This window comes from Aethalodelphis obliquidens, unplaced genomic scaffold, assembly GCF_003676395.1.
Source record: "Aethalodelphis obliquidens isolate GAN/ISIS:26980383/991018 unplaced genomic scaffold, ASM367639v1 scaffold1, whole genome shotgun sequence".
In the NCBI taxonomy this organism is placed as follows: Eukaryota; Metazoa; Chordata; class Mammalia; order Artiodactyla; family Delphinidae; genus Aethalodelphis; species Aethalodelphis obliquidens.
Window position 1 is genome coordinate 83890634 of NW_020837945.1, and position 17733 is coordinate 83908366.

Genomic DNA, 17733 nt, shown 5'->3' on the forward strand with positions numbered 1-17733 from the left:
CCCTGTGTCCCCCAATGGTTTTCTTTGCAAGTGCTTTTGGAACTAAGAAGCTAGTGTCTTGGATTAATTGATGCCTGCTAGTGCTTTCTGATTCCTTGCATTCTGTTTCTCGCTTTAAAGGAACAGTAGAGACAAGACTGTTGGACCAGTATTGCAGTTCTGCCGTGTCATTTCTTATTAAAAAATGAATAATTTGATTACCCAAATTGGTATATTTAAAGCCTAACACCATTCTAATTTATTTTTTTATTAATTTATTAATTTATTTATTTTTGGCTGAGTTGCGTCTTCGTTGCTGTGCACGTACTCTCTCTAGTTGTGGCGAGTGGGGGCTACTCTTCGTTGCGGTGCGCAGGCTTCTCATTGCGGTGGCTTCTCTTGTTGCAGAGCACGGACTCTAGGCATGCGGGCTTCAGTAGTTGTGGTTCGCGGGCTCCAGAGCGCAGGCTCAGTAGTTGTGGCTCACGGGCTTAGTTGCTCTGCAGCATGTGGGATCTTTCCGGATCAGGGCTCGAGCCCGTGTCCCCTGCATTGGCAGGCAGATTCTTAACCACTATGCCATCAGGGAAGCCCACAAATTTCTTTTCAATACTTGTTTCAAGCTCTTTAATCTCTTTATAAGGTAACTAATAAATCTATTTTCTTTAAACCTCTGCAGTAGTTCTCTAAAAATCACAACAGTTGGTTAGCAAGTTGACTTTTTTATGTGCTCTAAACAAATAATTGTGAATTTTTAATATGTTGAGTGCTTTCATTTTGATAACTGGATCTCCATTTGCTATTTTCATTTGTGTAACTCATTTGCAGTTTGAAAATTTTTTTACTGCCAGTCCCTGACATATCATGGAAAGTTAATTTTCATTGCATTTTAAAATATCTGGATCATAAAGAGCAAGTGATGAAAATAAGTTAAAACTGAAAAAAATTAAGCTAAAACCACCAGTATTTGAAGGTATTGTTACTGTGCCCACAGTAACAACTCACCTTTATAAAGCATTTTAGGGTGTACTGACATTTTATCACCAAGAGAGGTATCAACACTGCTATCCTCATAGAAATTTGAAGGAACTGAAATTATAAGAAACTTCAAAACGATCATACTTTGCATAGTTACTGGCACCAAAACTGAAACCAAGACTTTTCATTCCAAAATTCTCTGCTTTCTAACTATATAATGCTGTCTCCTGAAGTAGCCAGGCCGGGGCAGGGGTAGGGGGATGGGGGGGGGGTGTGTGTGTGAAGGAGGCAATTTTATTCATCCACAATTTATGTTCTCCTCTTGTTACCGCACCAAACTGGGGTCTGCTTGCCCATTTGTAGTAAAGCCAATCTACTGATACCAGGTTGTGGTGAAGGAAAGCGCAGCATTTATTGTAAAGTTGCCAATATAAGGAGAATGGGTGGCTCATGCTCTAAGGCCCCAAACTCCCTGAAAGTTTTCAGCAAAGCGTTTTTAAAGGGGGGGGTGGTGTGGGGTGTGTCTCAGGGCAAGTGATCAGCTCGTGCACAGTTCTCTGATTGGCTGATGGTGAGGCAACAGGGTGGTGCCACAGGGGTTGACATTATCAATCCTCAGGCTCCAGTAGGCCTGGGGACCATGTGCTCATGATCATCAAGTACTTAACATGTTCCATTTGGTGGGGACTTTCACATCTGTAAAATAACTCGGGAAATGTGCATCAGATACAATTATCTACTTACTCCAGAGAGGAGCTAAAGCAGAGAATATGGGGGAGGGGTCTGTCCTGGGAAGGCCCCATAGGGTCCTGCTCAGTTACACTCTTACCCATTTTCTGAAAGCCTTCCCTCCTTGGCTGAGTATCTTCTCACTCTTTCAGATCTCCACCCAGAGAACTTAATGGTACCAGGGCCCCAACACTGGCTTGACCAGAGGATCACAATCATGCTACTGGCCAGATCAGTCGCCTATAAAAACTCAGTGCAACTTAAGGTGTAACTGGAACCTTGGAAATAAAAACTGTTCTATTCAGAATGGGGGTTAACATTAAACTATCCTCCAAACAAACCGATCCTCTGATGGCCTGATTTCTAGAATAAGATTATCCACTGAAACCTCAATAGAAATACCGTGTTTCAACATCGACAAGGAATTTGTTAATTTCCCAGATGAAAATCCCTGGGAATGTGTTAGCTTCCCAGAAATTGGATGATAGATGGAGGTGATGAGGTCCACAATTCTCAGAGATTTATATTCCTTGAAAGGGCTTTGGAAACATCTGATATTTGGGAAAATGTACTTCGTAGGTAGATTCAGTGACAGTTTAGTTCTTCTAAGCAGAAGTGTAAAATTTTACCCTCCTCCTGGAGAATTGTGAAGACAGATTAAGGGAAAAGATAGGACTCACCAAGGCCAGTATTTCATTTATAAACACTGAAAGAATTAAAAAGACAATTTCCTTATCAACTCTTTGCTTTTTTAGATGTTTATTCTTGTATATTTTGTACACTTTTATTATTTGCTAATGTAATTCTCCTTTCAAAAAAAAAATCTGACCTGCTTAAAGAGATGTATGAAAAACATTAAAACTACACAGTGGGATCCACATGTAAGAAAATTTTATGGGCAAAAGTATTTGCTCCTTCCTCCAACAGAACATCATATACATGTGCACAGAAATTTGATTTTGTTATTAAAACAAAAGTGGTTTGATCTCTTAGAGACACTAATAGAACCTACAGAAAAATATATCAATGCCTTAATGATGATTTCTTGATTCACAGTGAGAAATGTACCTGTCACAAATCAGAATACTTATATTGATTTGACTGGCGTGTTTCTCCTGGTGTGAAAAACACTTGGGGGACTTCCCTGGTGGTGCAGTGGTTAAGAATCTGCCTGCCAATGCAGGGGACATGGGTTTGAGCCCTGATCCAAGAAGATCCCACATGCTGCGGAGCAACTAAGCCCGTGCGCCACAACTACTGAGCCTGTGCTCTAGAGCCCGTGAGCCACAACTACTGAACCCATACGTCACAACTACTGAAGCCCACATGCCTAGAGCCCATGCTTCCCAACAAGAGAAGCCAGCAACGAGAAGCCCGCGCACCACAACGAAGAGTAGCCTCCACTCGCTGCAACCAGAGAAAGCCCGCACACAGCAACGAAGACCCAATGCAGTCAAAAATTAATTAATTAGTTAAATTAATTTTAGGAAAAAGGAAATAGATCATTTCCACAGTAATGGAAAGTTCTGTTGGGCGACACTCATATGGACCGTGTGAGTCACAACAACTTCTGTCCCTTGTGATTTAAAAAAAAAACAAAAAAACTTGGAAGCCAACTTATAATAATGAGACTTCTTGATGAGCAGGGACCCGGATAAAAGCAGTTTGGTGTGTGGTAAAAGATCTGACAATTTGATTCATCTCTCTCCACAAAAAGAACGCATACCGTTTGGGGCTACAGAGCCCCAAATGGTTGAAGACAAGCTACCAATTTTCTCCCCTGGAATTTCTATTTTTAAAATTTTCATTTGCTGATCCTTGTTTTTAAAAATATATTCTTTCTTTAGTTTTATTAATACCACCATTAGCCTATTCTCCCTAAGCCTTCCTGATAATAAGAATCACTTGGAGCGCTTGACAAAAATAGGTTTCTGAGGGACTTCCCTGGAGGTCCAACAGTTAAGTCTCTGCGCTTCCAATGCAGGGGGCATAGTTTTGACCCCTGGTCAGGGAACTATGTTCCTACATGCTGCTGTGAAGCCAAAAAAAAAAAAGAAAAAAGATTTCTAAATAAATTTCTAAGGGAAAGGCCTGGCATTCTGCATAGTTAACAAAGGCCCCAGGAAGGTTTGGAAATGACAAGTTAGTTCACTGCAACTCAAAATGTAAAGTTCCTACAAGCCACCTGCATATCCTGATTCCATTGGTCAAGAGAGGGCCCGAGATTCTCCTTCCTAACAAGCTCCCAGGCGTCTAGGCTGGGGACCACACTGAGTAGCATGCCTCTGTGGCTCTCAGAAAGTGCTCCAGGGCTAGCAGGATGAGCAATAGCTGACAACCTCTTAGAAATGCAGTCTCAGCCCCACCCTACACCTACTGAATCAGAAACTCTGGGGATGCAACCCAGCAATCTGTTTTTTTTTTTTTTCTTCAGCAATCTGTTTTAACAAGGTCTCCAGGTAAGATTTTGATACATCCTAGAGTTCAACAACTACAGATCTAAAGTTATGCTTAGCTGCTTCTTAACTGCTTCTGATGAGGAAATTATTTCATTTGAGATGAACCTTTGCATGTTTCTAATTTTATTCGTCTTGTGTACATTTAGACAGTTTAACTCCATTTGGGGTGGTATCTTGCTAGCACCATTGTAAAGGGTTCAGGAAACATTAGCAAGAAAGTCATCATGGAATATTTTGGGAGAATTTGTTCCTTTTTATCTTTTTTTTTTTTTGTCTGCACCGTGCATCATGTGGGATCTTAGTTCCCCGACCAGGGATCGAATCTGCGTCCCCTGCATTGGAAGTGTGGACAGTCTTAATCACCGGACTGCCAGGGAAGTCCCTGTTCCTTGTTATCTTTACATTTAATTTTTAAAGATCACTGAAGAAAGCATTTTGTATTAATACAAGGTAATGGTTAAGATGCCAATACAAATGCCCAAAGGGACCAAATAGCCAGATGACACCTGTAAGTGAAGTGATGGGTTCAGGGAGGAGCTTTGGCCTCAGAAAACAGCTGCTTCTCAGCTCCACCCAGTCAGTGCCAGGCTGTGCGGGAATGTGGGTCCAGAGTGGGTACATCTTCCAGCCGCTTAAAAGAAGTCAGAAAGCCAACTTTTCACGTGAAATCTCTTGATTTTTAAATGGTGGTAAACTATTCAGGTTTGTAAATATTCTGTGTGCCTAACAAGCTAGGCTTCTGTTAGTAACTCTACCTTGGAGAAACTAGTCCTAGTCCGGGAGGTGATAGGCTGGCCTTCTCCCTCTCTGTGCATCACTGAGACTTACGTCTGTCTCAGAAAGAAGAGAGAGCCAAGCCGAGGTCTATCCCCAGCTCTGGGGGTCCACAGCTGTGAAACCCCAGCTGAAACCACGTACCATTATCCTGTGCAAGGCCAGTCAATTCTTCCCTTTAAGTAGCTCTGAGCAGCCAAGGGCTAGTGCTCATGGAACTATTTGGAACATTCTAAATTGGGAAACGGACAGTTTTACATTGTGTAATCCACCTGGAAGCAAACAATACCTAATAGGATAGTGGTTCTAGGGGCAGATTCAGATTTTGTGGGTCCTGAAGATTATACCATTTGGGGCGACTCTAAGAAAAAAAATGTGAAATTATGAATACAAAATTAGCTATGAAAGTACACAGAGGTCTTAACCAAAGGTGGGAAAATGTTTACTTTTGCAAATTTTACAGAAAGCAAATGTCCAGGACCTGGAGCTTCCCAAGGTCCTGGCACATCCCCCTCTGTCCGGGTGACCACTGGTGTGCAGGTAGGGGTTGGGATCAGGTCTGCAGGTGTTCTGCTGATGTTCTGTTTCTTAACCTTGGTGGGGATTCATTTTACAATAATTTATTAAGCTGTGCACTTATGTTTTTTGCACTCATGCATATTTCATAATTTAAAAAATAATTTGACCCTTTTCTAGGTCAGCAAAAATACTAATTTCAGGGACTTCCCTGGCGGTCCAGTGGTTAGGACTCCTAGCTTCCACTGCAAGGGACATGGGTTCTATCCCTGGTCAGGAACTAAGATCCCGCAATGGCCAAAAAAAAAAAAACCTCATTTCATTGGGAAGTAGATCATCAACAAATATTTGTTGAATGAATGAATAATGAATGAGTGTTTTCAAATCTGTTCAGCCAATATATGTCAAGGGCCTAAATGTGTAAGGATCCCTGCTAGGTATTGTGTTATTAAATACTTTATAGTATTTAATATTTAAGTAAAAAGTAAAATTTAATAAAAGAAATAAAATAATTATGTTTTATTTCACCATTTTTAAAAAGTTAATCTGATTCTTTCACTATTGTTTTATATATAAAAAACTAAAAATATAAATATTATATATATAAGCTGGATACACACTTTTTAAATTTTTTAGTATTTATTTACTTATCTATTTATTTATTTATTTTGGCTGTGCCAGGTCTTAGTTGCAGCACCCGGGATCTTCACTGCAGCATGTGGGATCTTTAGTTGCGGCATACGGGCTTCTTAGCTATGGCATGCAGACTCTTAGTGGTAGCGTGTGAACTCTTTAGTCGCGGCCCACATGCGGGATCTAGTTCCCCAACCAGGGATTGAACCCAGGCCCCCTGCGAAGTTTTACCCACTGGACTACCAGGGAAGTCCCTAAGCTGGATACACACTTTAAAACAAAGAAAATATATTTAAATTTAATACCATTTTTAGCTTTAAAATTTTTTAATTTACAATCATACAATTTTTAAAAACGTTAGGTAGAGGGAACAGAAAAACAAAAGAAATTGTTATTTATTTAGCATATTCTAAAGGCCAGACATATAATATTTTTAAAATCATGCATAATTCCACCACACTTACATAACCACTATTATTACTTTATTGTATTTCCTTTCAGTCTTCTAGTTACAGGTACACTTTTTACATAGTTAAAATCATAATGTTCATAAAATTTCAATCCTGATTGTTTTTACCTAACACATCATAAGCATTTTCCATGTTGCTACATGGTCTTCATAATCCTAATTTTATTTTATTTTATTATTATTATTATTTTTGCAGTACGCGGGTCTCTCACTGTTGTGGCCTCTCCTGTTGCGGAGCACAGGCTCCAGACGCGCAGGCTCAGCAGCCATGGCTCACGGGCCCAGCCGCTCTGCGGCATGTGGGATCTTCCCGGACCGGGGCACAAACCCGCGTCCCCTGCATCGGCAGGCGGACTCTCAACCACTGCGCCACCAGGAAGCCCTATAATCCTAATTTTAAAAACATCATAATTATTTCTTAGTTATTCCTGGTAATTGAACAGAATATAATTTATATATCCATTTTCCTAATCTTAGACATTCAGATTATTTTAAGTTTTTGCTATTATAAAATGAAGCAGCACTTACTTTGATTTACAAAGCTTTCTTTTTTCCTATTGGGATCATATGCTTAAGGATATACATCCCTCATTTTTCTTTTTCCTATAAACCCATATATTTTATTTGTCCACTCTAAAAAAGAACTAGTATTGGGGTGGAAGTGAGAGAGGGGAACAGGTGGGGAGATGATACAAAAAGGAAAATCCCTCATGCACAGATATTCAAAACTATTTACCTTGATTTAATCCAAGACAAACCTTCCATTTTTGTATTAAAATTCATAGAATGCATCTTTCTCCTATCAGGGATATTCTCTTACTTTTATTTGGTGACCGTGGACAGTATGCAAAAACTGACAGATTCTCTCTAGAGACTCAGTTTCTCAGGTTGTCCGATATTGTGATAGCTATCAAGAGATTTTCAGGTTTGCGACTGCCCATGTTATATATGACATTTTCATTTCAATTTAATTCAAGAAATTGAGGATCTATATTGTCCCTACTTCCTGTACCAAAAATCCGAACAGGTACTGTGAGGATTTTTTTCTGATTTGTGAATGTAGTTACATGGAAAGTCATAAAAAGCTCTTTTATTATGCATTTAATTAATTACCTTTACTTTGAAATCTGGGCATAAGTATCAGCAAAGTGCTCAGAAGCAGGCATAAACAAAACACAGGCCCTCTGCTCAAGGAGTTTATAATTTACTAGGAAATCAAGAACATAAACCTGAGTTAATTAACTTTCTAAGTAAAGTTTATGCTCTTAAGAAATGTGTAGACACTCCAGGGAAATGTAGACACAAAACGGATACTTGAAGATATTAAGGAATTATTGTTAATTTTTTAGATGAGTTACTGGTATTGTGGGTTTTTTTTTTTTTTCCTAAAGAAGAGATACTGAAATACGAATGAAATGTTTTAATAACATCTGAGATTTGCATCAAAATGATGCAGGCCATGGGAATGAGTTCAGTATGGATGAGAGAAGGCTGCCCTTGAGATGAAATTGTAGAAGTTGGGTGATGGGTATATGGGAGTTAATTATACCGTTTGGTGTACTTTGTATATATTTGAGAACATTTAGAGTGAAAAATTATTACACCTTATTTAGTCTTCCTTCTATTGTGATATCAAAACACTAAATATGACTGGAGCCTCAATGGTCCATCACACCATTTGGAACCCTCTCCACCTTTACCCCTGGACAGCCTGCTTGCACTTTCCTCCTGGACCTCTACCAGACCCCTATGGTTGGGTCTCAGTAGAGGCATCTACCTGGAAGGGAGATGTTGACAAAGCAGCTTGGTTAGTGAGAAGCTTGACTCCTGCCTGAACTTTAAAATCTATGTTTATTTGGGAATAAAACAGAAATGATTCATCTTATGAGTTTCCTCAGGGCCAGTGAAATCCTGAATTCTGTCGGGTGAGTTTATTCATTCTGAGCTCTAATTGAAACCACAACATGGAAACCGGTTGGCTCTTCTCTTATATACTATGTCTATTAGAAGCAGTAACATCTGCCAGCACTTCAATTCCTGCCTTCCTTGGCATTGGGTTGAATTAATCAATAGAGTATATAACTAACACACACAAAAAGTCCAAATCAAAAATCTTCCAACAAAACAAATGTAAAATTTCAAAATAAAATCTTAATTTCCTGCAGTTTTTCAAGTAAGGAAAAAATGATTCATTTTTCTTTTGATTTGAATTGTTTTGAATTAAAATTGAAATTTGTAGTATAAACCTCGTACACCCTCAGAAACTACTGACATTCCTTTTCTTGTATTCCCTCTTTGTTGACATTGTTCCCCTTAATTCATTGAATTACATCACTGTAATCATTCAAGTCACTGTTACTAAAAAAAAATCTGATGCCACTATTATTTGATTTTAGATTCATACTATACACAATGATCCCATCAATGAGAAGGGAGTAAATTTTTAATATTTTGAAAGGTCAGTTTACAATATCTATTCTAATATCGATTACTATCTAGTTTAGTGGTTCCCAAGCTCTTTACCCTTTTAGATTCTCCTTAATTATTTCTATCAACAAGGACTTTTGGTATTAAAACAATTTTCTCCTAAACAAATAACCACATGTATTTGTTAAGAAGTTATCAAGTAATTTCTCCACTTAAAAAAAAATTATTTATTTATTTATTATTTGGTTGCGTTGGGTCTTAGTTGCAGCAGGTGGGCTCCTTAGTTGCGGCATGTGGGCTCCTTAGTTGTGGCTCGCTGGTTCCTTAGTTGCAGCTCATGGGCTCCTTAGTTGCAGCAGGTGGTCTCCTTAGTTGAGGCTCACTGACTCCTTAGTTGCAGCTCACCAGCTCCTTAATCGTAGCTTGCCAGCTCCTTAGTCGTGGCATGCAAACTCTTAGTTGCATCATGCATATGGGATCGAGTTCCCGGACCAGGGATCGAACCCGGGCCCCCAGCATTGGGAGCACAGAGTCTTAACCACTGGGCCTCCAGGGAAGTCCCTCCACTTTTTTTTAAGTAATGAAAGAACACATGCAGTTCATAATGAGCTTGGAGTAACACGTATTACTACCCCGAACTAAAACAGTCCCAGATAAAAGGAAAGAATTTCAATCTTTTTAGCAGTAGAAAGCTTTTCTTTAGCTAAACCATTTCTGTTAGACTTCTTTACATATTGAAAATGGTCTGTGATCCTCATTGCTACCTTTCCAAACAGTAGTTGGGGTAATAGCTCTAATTAATAAAATTATATCATTCAAGGCTCCTATAAAAGAAACTTGGTAGCAAAAAAATAATGTATATTCTTGCAGATGATTTTTCTCCTTCTCATTGATAAGCATTATTACACATAAAATTGCATGAGCTAGTAAATAATTTTTTACTAGTATCCTTTCTGCCATTCTTTCTTTTCTGTGTTCTCTTGCTATAAGACCAATGTCCCTGGCTGTTGCCAGAGAGAAGAGGCATCCCAAAGCTTACAAGTGGACATGTGCCCGCCAGGCAGGCAAGTGGTGAAACAAGTGGTTTATATTGAAGCCCTTCATGTTCTTGCCATAGTTGAGGTATAGTTGATTTATAATATATTAGTCTCAGGTGTACAACATAGTGATTCAAAGTTTTTATAGATTATACTCCATTTAAATTATTGTAAAATATTGGCTATATTGGCTACATTCTCTGTGCTATATCCTTGTAGCTTATTTATTTTATACATAGTAGTTTGTACCTCTTAATCCCCAGCCCCTATATTGCCCCTCCCCCTCTTCCCTCTCCCCACTGGTAACCACTAGTTTGTTCTCTGTATCTGTGAGTCTGTTTCTATTTTGTTATATTCATTCATTTGTTTTATATTTTTTGTTTGTTTTTGTTTTTGGTTTTTTGTGCGGTATGCAGGCCTCTCACTGCTGCGGCCTCTCCCGCCGCGGAGCACAGACTCTGGACGCGCAGGCCCAGCGGCCATGGCTCACATGCCCAGCCGCTCTGCAGCATGTGGGATCTTCCCGGACCGGGGCACGAACCCGTGTCCCCTGCATCGGCAGGCGGACTCCCAACCACTGCGCCACCAGGGAAGCCCCATTTGTTTTATTTTTTAGATTCCAGATATAAGTGATAACATACAGTATTTGTCTTTCTCTGTCTGACTTATTTCACTAAGCATAATACCCTCCAGGTCTACCCATGTCGTTGCAAATGCAAAATTTCATTCTTTGTTATGGCTGAGTAGTATTCCGTCGTGTGTGTGTGTGTGTGTGTGTGTGTGTGTGTGTGTATACAGACTCTTGTATCTTCTTTATCCACTCATCTGCTGATGGACACTTAGGTTGCTTCCGTATCTTGGCTATTGTAAATAACACTGCTGTGAACATTGGGGTGCATGTATCTTTTGGAATTAATGTGCTTTTTTTCTTTTGCTATATACCCAGGAGTGGAATTGCTGTATCATGTGGTAGTTTTATGTTTAGTTTTTTGAGGAACCTCCATACTGTTTTCTACCATGGCTGTACCAATTTATAGTCCCATCAACAGTGTAGAAGTGTTTCCTTTTTTCCACATCCTCACCAACATTTATTTGTGGTCTTTTCTTGTCTAATTGACTTTTCACACAATACTCTGAGGTAGGCATTTTGGAGATGAAGGAACTGGGGATCATATTAAGATATATGCCAACATCACCACCAAAATAAGCAGTAGACTCTTGTTCAAGCGAAGATCCAAGTAACTCGAAGCCCACGCTCTCCTGCTACACACAGCCTTGTGCCCATAGTCCTGTTGGGTTTCCTAGATGCAGGACTTGTAGAACCTTCCCAAAGACCCTTTCTTCAACTCTCATAGCTTCCACATTGCCTGATCCTAAGTTCCTGGGGTGGGTGGGCAGTGATGCCGGGACTGTTTGGTTCTTTCTTTATATTCCTAGTATTTCACACTGTGGCTGACACGTAGGTGTTCAATGTATGTTGAAATAAATGACTGAATGGGAACAATTATACCGCCTAGAATTTTGAGCAAAGCTCAGATTTGAAGTTGGAAGGGAACCAATAATTTATCTAATCCAAATTTGCCATTCTGAGGAATTGTGGCTCCGAGGAGACAGGTATAATTTGCCCAGTCATATCGAGATAGACTAGAACACCGTTGTCTTAGTCTGTGACTTTTTCATGTAACCCCTTGAAATTTTCATGAAACAGGCCTATTTCAAATGTTTAAAGTTGATGCCACTCCTCAGTTTGTAAGTTAAATAAGAGAAATACAAATGTAAAAAAAAAAAGGGATCTGAACTTCATATAATGTAAAGAAAATATTCCAACTGCAGTACCTTCATATCTGACAATATTATTCATTATTTCTTTTGAGAAACCATCCATCTGAAAGACTGGAATCAAATCTTAGGCACTTCTCAGCCACAAGATCAACCAAACACATGAAACATCTGGCTCTGGGGGAAGTGGACTAAAGAGCCTGGGCTCTGAGCCATACACTTCACCCAAGGTATGTGGCCCTATCACATCCGCCCAGCCTGAGCCAGGTGTTCTCTTACACATCTCACAGCTATGTTGTTACTCTGTAGCACTGTATCCTATCGATCAGGAATGAAAATAATCCCTTCCTCTCTCCTAACCCTCCCTCTGGCTGTTCTTTCCAGCCAGACCTGATCTGCAAATTATGCTGCCACCAACACCTCCCTAGAGCTCACCCGTCAGGCCTGACCCTAGACCTTCATGCTTGCTTCCCCTCCACTCAACCGTTAATCCCCACACCCTTCTTCCAGGTCAGACTACCAACAAAATCAAGGGACCTCTTCAAGTTCTCTAAAATTCATTATTTTGTTTCAAAGTGGTGATCTGTAGCCACATTTTCCTTTCTTTCACTTGCGGTCAATTAAGGGTGGCCAGGTCACATTTCATCTAAAAGAACTTTGCCCTGTCATCTCCTTTCCCAAATGTCCTGAAGGGTGTTTCCAGGTCTCCCACAACAGATTAACCCATTTGGGTTTCGTCTTTAGATTCCTTCATTGACTTCCTCTTTCTGTATATTTATTTTCAAAATTATAATCTCACATTAACATTTTTTAATTGTTTTTTCTCTTTCACAGTGCTGTAGGGCTAAACTGACCTTAATATTAACTTTTTTAGTTTTACAATATTTGCACAGAAACTCTCTCTTTCACCAAACCCTTCTCTTGTCTCCAATCCCAAATAATTTCTTTGAAAAGAGTGACATATCTTGAAAGAAATAGAAAAAAATGGCATTTACTTAGTGTGTAGCCCTGAGGAAAACACCTCAGAACTCTAAAGTGCTTGTGAAGTGCATTTCAGTGTTTAATGTCTACTTTTGATTGAAAAATGCAGAAATTACATTTAATAGGATGACATGTTCAGGGTCAGGCAGATTATTGGTGCTTGGTAGACATTTATTAATGCGTATAGGTGATTTTCCTAGTTTGCTATACACACTGAAAACATTTATCCCAGATATAGATGCATATTTAAAGAATAATTCTTGGGACTTCCCTGGCGGTCCAGTGGTTAAGACTCTGTGCTTCCAATGCAGGGGGTGTGGGTTTGATCTCTGGTCCGGGAACTAAGATCCTGCATGCCGCGTGGCATGGCCAAAAAATAATAATAATAATTCTTATTGCCTTCCTGCTAATTGTTTTCCTCCAATTGAACTGTGTTAGCTTCCCAAATGCTAAATATTTTTGTGCTACTATTGGTTATATATTGATATTCCAGGTTTACTTTGGTTTTCATCTATTTCCCAGAAGTAAGAGTACTTATTACTCCCATTTGTTGGGCATCCACTGCAGGCCAGCCACTGCCTAAGCCAGTGCTGACCAATATAGTAGCCGTTCACCATATGTGCAATTGAGCACTTGAAATGTAACTAGTCCAAATTAAGATGACTTTAAGTGTAACATACACATCAGATTTCAAAGACTTACCTATGAAAAAAAAAGTAAAATATCTCAATAATATTTTATATTGAGTACATGTTGAAATGCTGATATCTTGGCTATCTTGGATTAAATAAAAATACTAAAAACAAAACAGGTGAAGCCTGTTTCTTTTTACTTTTAAAAAATTTCAATACTAGAAAAACTTAAATGTCATATGTGCCTCACGTTTGTGGCTTGCGTCGTATTTGTCCGTGCGGTGCTAGCTTAGGTGCTTCATACTCTGCACAATGAATGAATGAGTGAATAAATGAGACAAGCTCTGCTTTCCTGATATTCGAGGACAGCTCATAATAGTCTACCAGAAAGGAATCAAACAAACTTAGGGGTTGATAGAAACTTATTACAGTTCAGCCCAGTCTCTTCATTTTGAGAATACCGAGTCCCAGAGAAATCTGCATGCCTTATTAGCTATCCACTGAATAAAGACAGAAAAGCAAGGTTTTGATTCAGTACCAGCTTTTCCTGTGTCATCAACAGTGGAAAATGATGAGGACAGCAAAAGTACCTAGGAACAAACGCCTGGGATTCTAGTTGATCATCTAGCTTGCTACCTGTAGAACTGTTTCAGTCATTATGATTTCAATGAATTTACTCCTTGCAACTGAGCAGAATTGTTCTAGACAGATACCTGGGCTGAGCCACAGTATCATGTAGGAAGGACCAAGCTGAGCCAGGCAGGGAGGTCCAAGATGGACCTCCTGGGACAGTAGGGCATTGTGACATCATCAGTGATGGTCTCAGATGGTTTCCCGTTGCTGGCCCTCCAGTCTCAGCTGTTACTGCAAATTCCGTTCCTCTACCATGAGTGTGGAGCAGCTAAAATCAACAGATTCACATGTACCTTGAGGTGAATATTCCCATTTTCCTATTTAGAAGGTGACCCACTGGAATACTGCTTTTATTGGCTCTTTTGTGTGAAGAGGACAATGGTGTCCAGTTTCCTAGGGACACTCGTTGAAGTTTATTCCCTTGTCCTGATTAAGGATTCCTTTACAAATGGTTCCGAATGTTGGGGAAAGAGTCTCAGGCAGTCATTTCTTTGGCTTCACTGGTAACACTTATCAGGGACAGGAGCGCCCAAAGCCTTCCACCTCTTCCCCTACTCCGGTGAGTTTGGTGTGAATTTGGGACCATGGTTCTCACATTAGACATCCCTGTCCTTGAGGCCTAAGCCTGTCTGCTGTACCTTTAAAAAGTTATAATTCTGGACTGATAAAATCTAAATGTCATGTTTTGCTCTAACTAAAATAGGTTGCATTGGTCAGTCTCATTTACTCTTACATATTTATAAATAGGCAAGCTTGAATTCAATAAGCACGTTTATGTAAATGTTGGGCAAAACTGAGTCCACTCAAGTTAAGCGTGGGAGGGTGGTGGCTGTGTGTCCCAGACTAGTGCCTTTGAACTGTAACTATGTCTACATAGTTACCCTGCAAGCTTAATTTTAGCTAGATGAACTACCAGAAATGTTAGCAATCTGTCTTTTCAGATTACTTATGCTCTTTCTTTTTGCTGAAAGATAGATTTTAAAAGTATGGAATCCTTGGTTTTACATGTTTCTTTAAACAGACTTGTAACAATTTTATCAGCAAATATATCTTAACATGAATTTTAAATATCTGAGGCAACAATTATTTTCAAATAGTTGCATGTTTTACCTAGAAAAATTATACTATGTACAAATACTGTATATTTGTCTATGTATCTATAAGTATACAGTGACTATGTGTGTATGCGTTTTCTCTCTCTATATATACACACACATGTGTGTGTGTATATATATACATATGTGTATCTATATATCGATATCTTTTTCCATATCTATGTATAGATACAGATATCTATCTTGTGGGGGAAAGGGAGAATGATAGTGGATTTCAGCTAGATGTTTCCATCTTATTTTTCTTGTTATATTGAGATTGTCACTGCAGAAAATCTTTACAAATTCTCTACTTAAGAAACCTCAGGGCTTCCCTGGTGGCGCAGTGGTTGAGAGTCTGCCTGCCGATGCAGGGGACACGGGTTCGTGTCCCGGTCCGGGAAAATCCCACATGCCACGGAGCGGCTGCGCCCGTGAGCTATGGCCGCTGAGCCTGCGCGTCCGGAACCTGTGCTCCGCAACGGGAGAGGCCACAACAGTGAGAGGCCCGTGTACCGCAAAAAAAAACAAAAAAAAAGACACCTCAGCTTCTTAACAAATACTTGAAACCTCATAACATAAAAAGTGATATGAACATGTTAATGAATACTCTTTAGTTAATTAAATCTTGTAATTTATGCTTTATCTTCAGGATTTTTCCATTTAAAAAGTAATCAGAGGGCTTCCCTGGTGGCGCAGTGTTTGAGCGTCCGCCTGCCGATGCAGGGGACGTGGGGTCGTGCCCCGGTCCGGGAAGATCCCACATGCCGCAGAGCGGCTGGGCCCGTGAGCCATGGCCGCTGAGCCTGCGCGTCCGGAGCCTGTGCTCCGCAACGGGGGAGGCCACAACAGTGAGAGGCCCGCGTATCGCAAAAAAAAAAAAAAAAAAAAAGAAATCAGGACAATTTTAACAAGTATGTTTCTCTAACTCAATAACGATTGAGTAATAATTCTCTACTTCACATTCAGTACTGTAGCTTGGAAATGCAGTAATGGGTACCGTTGCTACTACATTTACCATCTGACCATATGGTATAACATACATCTGCCAAGGAGGAAAGACATTCCATTACAATAACAAAAAATATAGGCACAGTCTTAAGGCAGGTAAGACATCAATTAGATAACTTCTTTCTTTTAATTTATCCAAGTATTACCACGTAGCATATATATATATATATATCTCCTATATGATGCTCGGCACTCATTTTTTAAAATATTTATTTATTTATTTTTTTACTTTGGCTGCATCGGGTCTTAGTTGCGGCACACAGGAGCTTTGTTGCGGCACGTGGGCTCTCTAGTTGTGGCCCTCATGCTCAGTAGTTGCAGCACGTGGGCTTAGTTGCCCCCGTGGCATGTGGGATCTTAGTTCCTGACCAGGGATCAAACCCGCATCCCCTGCATCGGAAAGCGGATTCTTAACCACTGGACCACGAGGGAAGTCCCTCGGCACTCATTTTGACACTGAAAACTCAAAGATGTGTGCAACTGGGTCTCTGGCCTGGAGCAGTGCACAATCTGGCAGGGGAAGTCATGGCGGCTAATAATTATCATAGGTCATAAGTGTAATAGAAGTGTATACAGGCGGTCACAGAAGTACAGAAGGAGAAACATACCTACCAGCTGGAATCCAGGTGATGAGGTCAGCAGATAATCACAGAGAAGATGGTCTTTGAGTTGAGTGTGAGGTCTTGGTAGCAAATACAGTGTGGTGGTTAAGAGAATAGAGTCTGTAGCCAGACTATCTGGGTTTAAGTACCAGCTCTACTACATATCAGCTGAGGAACATTTGGCATGTTATTTAACTTCTCCATTCTTCAGTTTCTCCCTTGGTAGAATGGGCATAATCATTGGTCATAGTTCATAGGTTGAAGTGAGGATTATGTGAGTTAGAATGTGTCATGGGTTTAAAACAGTGCCTGGTACATGGAAAGCCCTCAGTCAGTGTTAGCCAGTCCTCCAGGGATAGCAGAATGAGAAATGGCAGGCTTGGATTGTTAAAACTGAAATATGAGGTGTATTTGTGTGGGAGGTGGTGGAAAACAGCAAGGTGAGTGGACAGATTATGGGGAGAGAGCCTTGTATGCCACACCAAACAGGCTCACGTTTATGGAGCCCAAGGAGAGTTTTAAGGATGAAATTCAGATTTGTGTTATAGAAAGAGAACTCTGGAGCGGTGGGGAAAGAGTAGAGGCCAGAACATTGGTTAAGAGGCTGTTGATGAGAAGAGAGATAATATAGGCTTGGCTGAGGGATAGAGAATAGAATGCAAATGCAAAGTTATTTAGGTGGTAAAACTGGTGAGGTTTGGTGAGCGATTAGATTACGGTGGATGAAGTAGGACGAGTTGTGAATGACTCTTAGATTTCTGGCTTGGATGATCTGGTAAAAAGACAGGAGGAAAAGCAGGTTTGGGGATAAGATTTTGGATTTGTCAAGATTGACAGGCCCGTGGAGTAACCAAAATTAGTGTGTAGGCCTGCCACTCAGGACCTTAGAAGTCAAGATTTAGGACTCCTCAAGACACAGGTAGTAGTTGACATTGTGGGAATGTGAGTGAGAGCATGACACAGCTCATATACAGGAAGAGATTCAGGGATAGTTCTGGAAAGC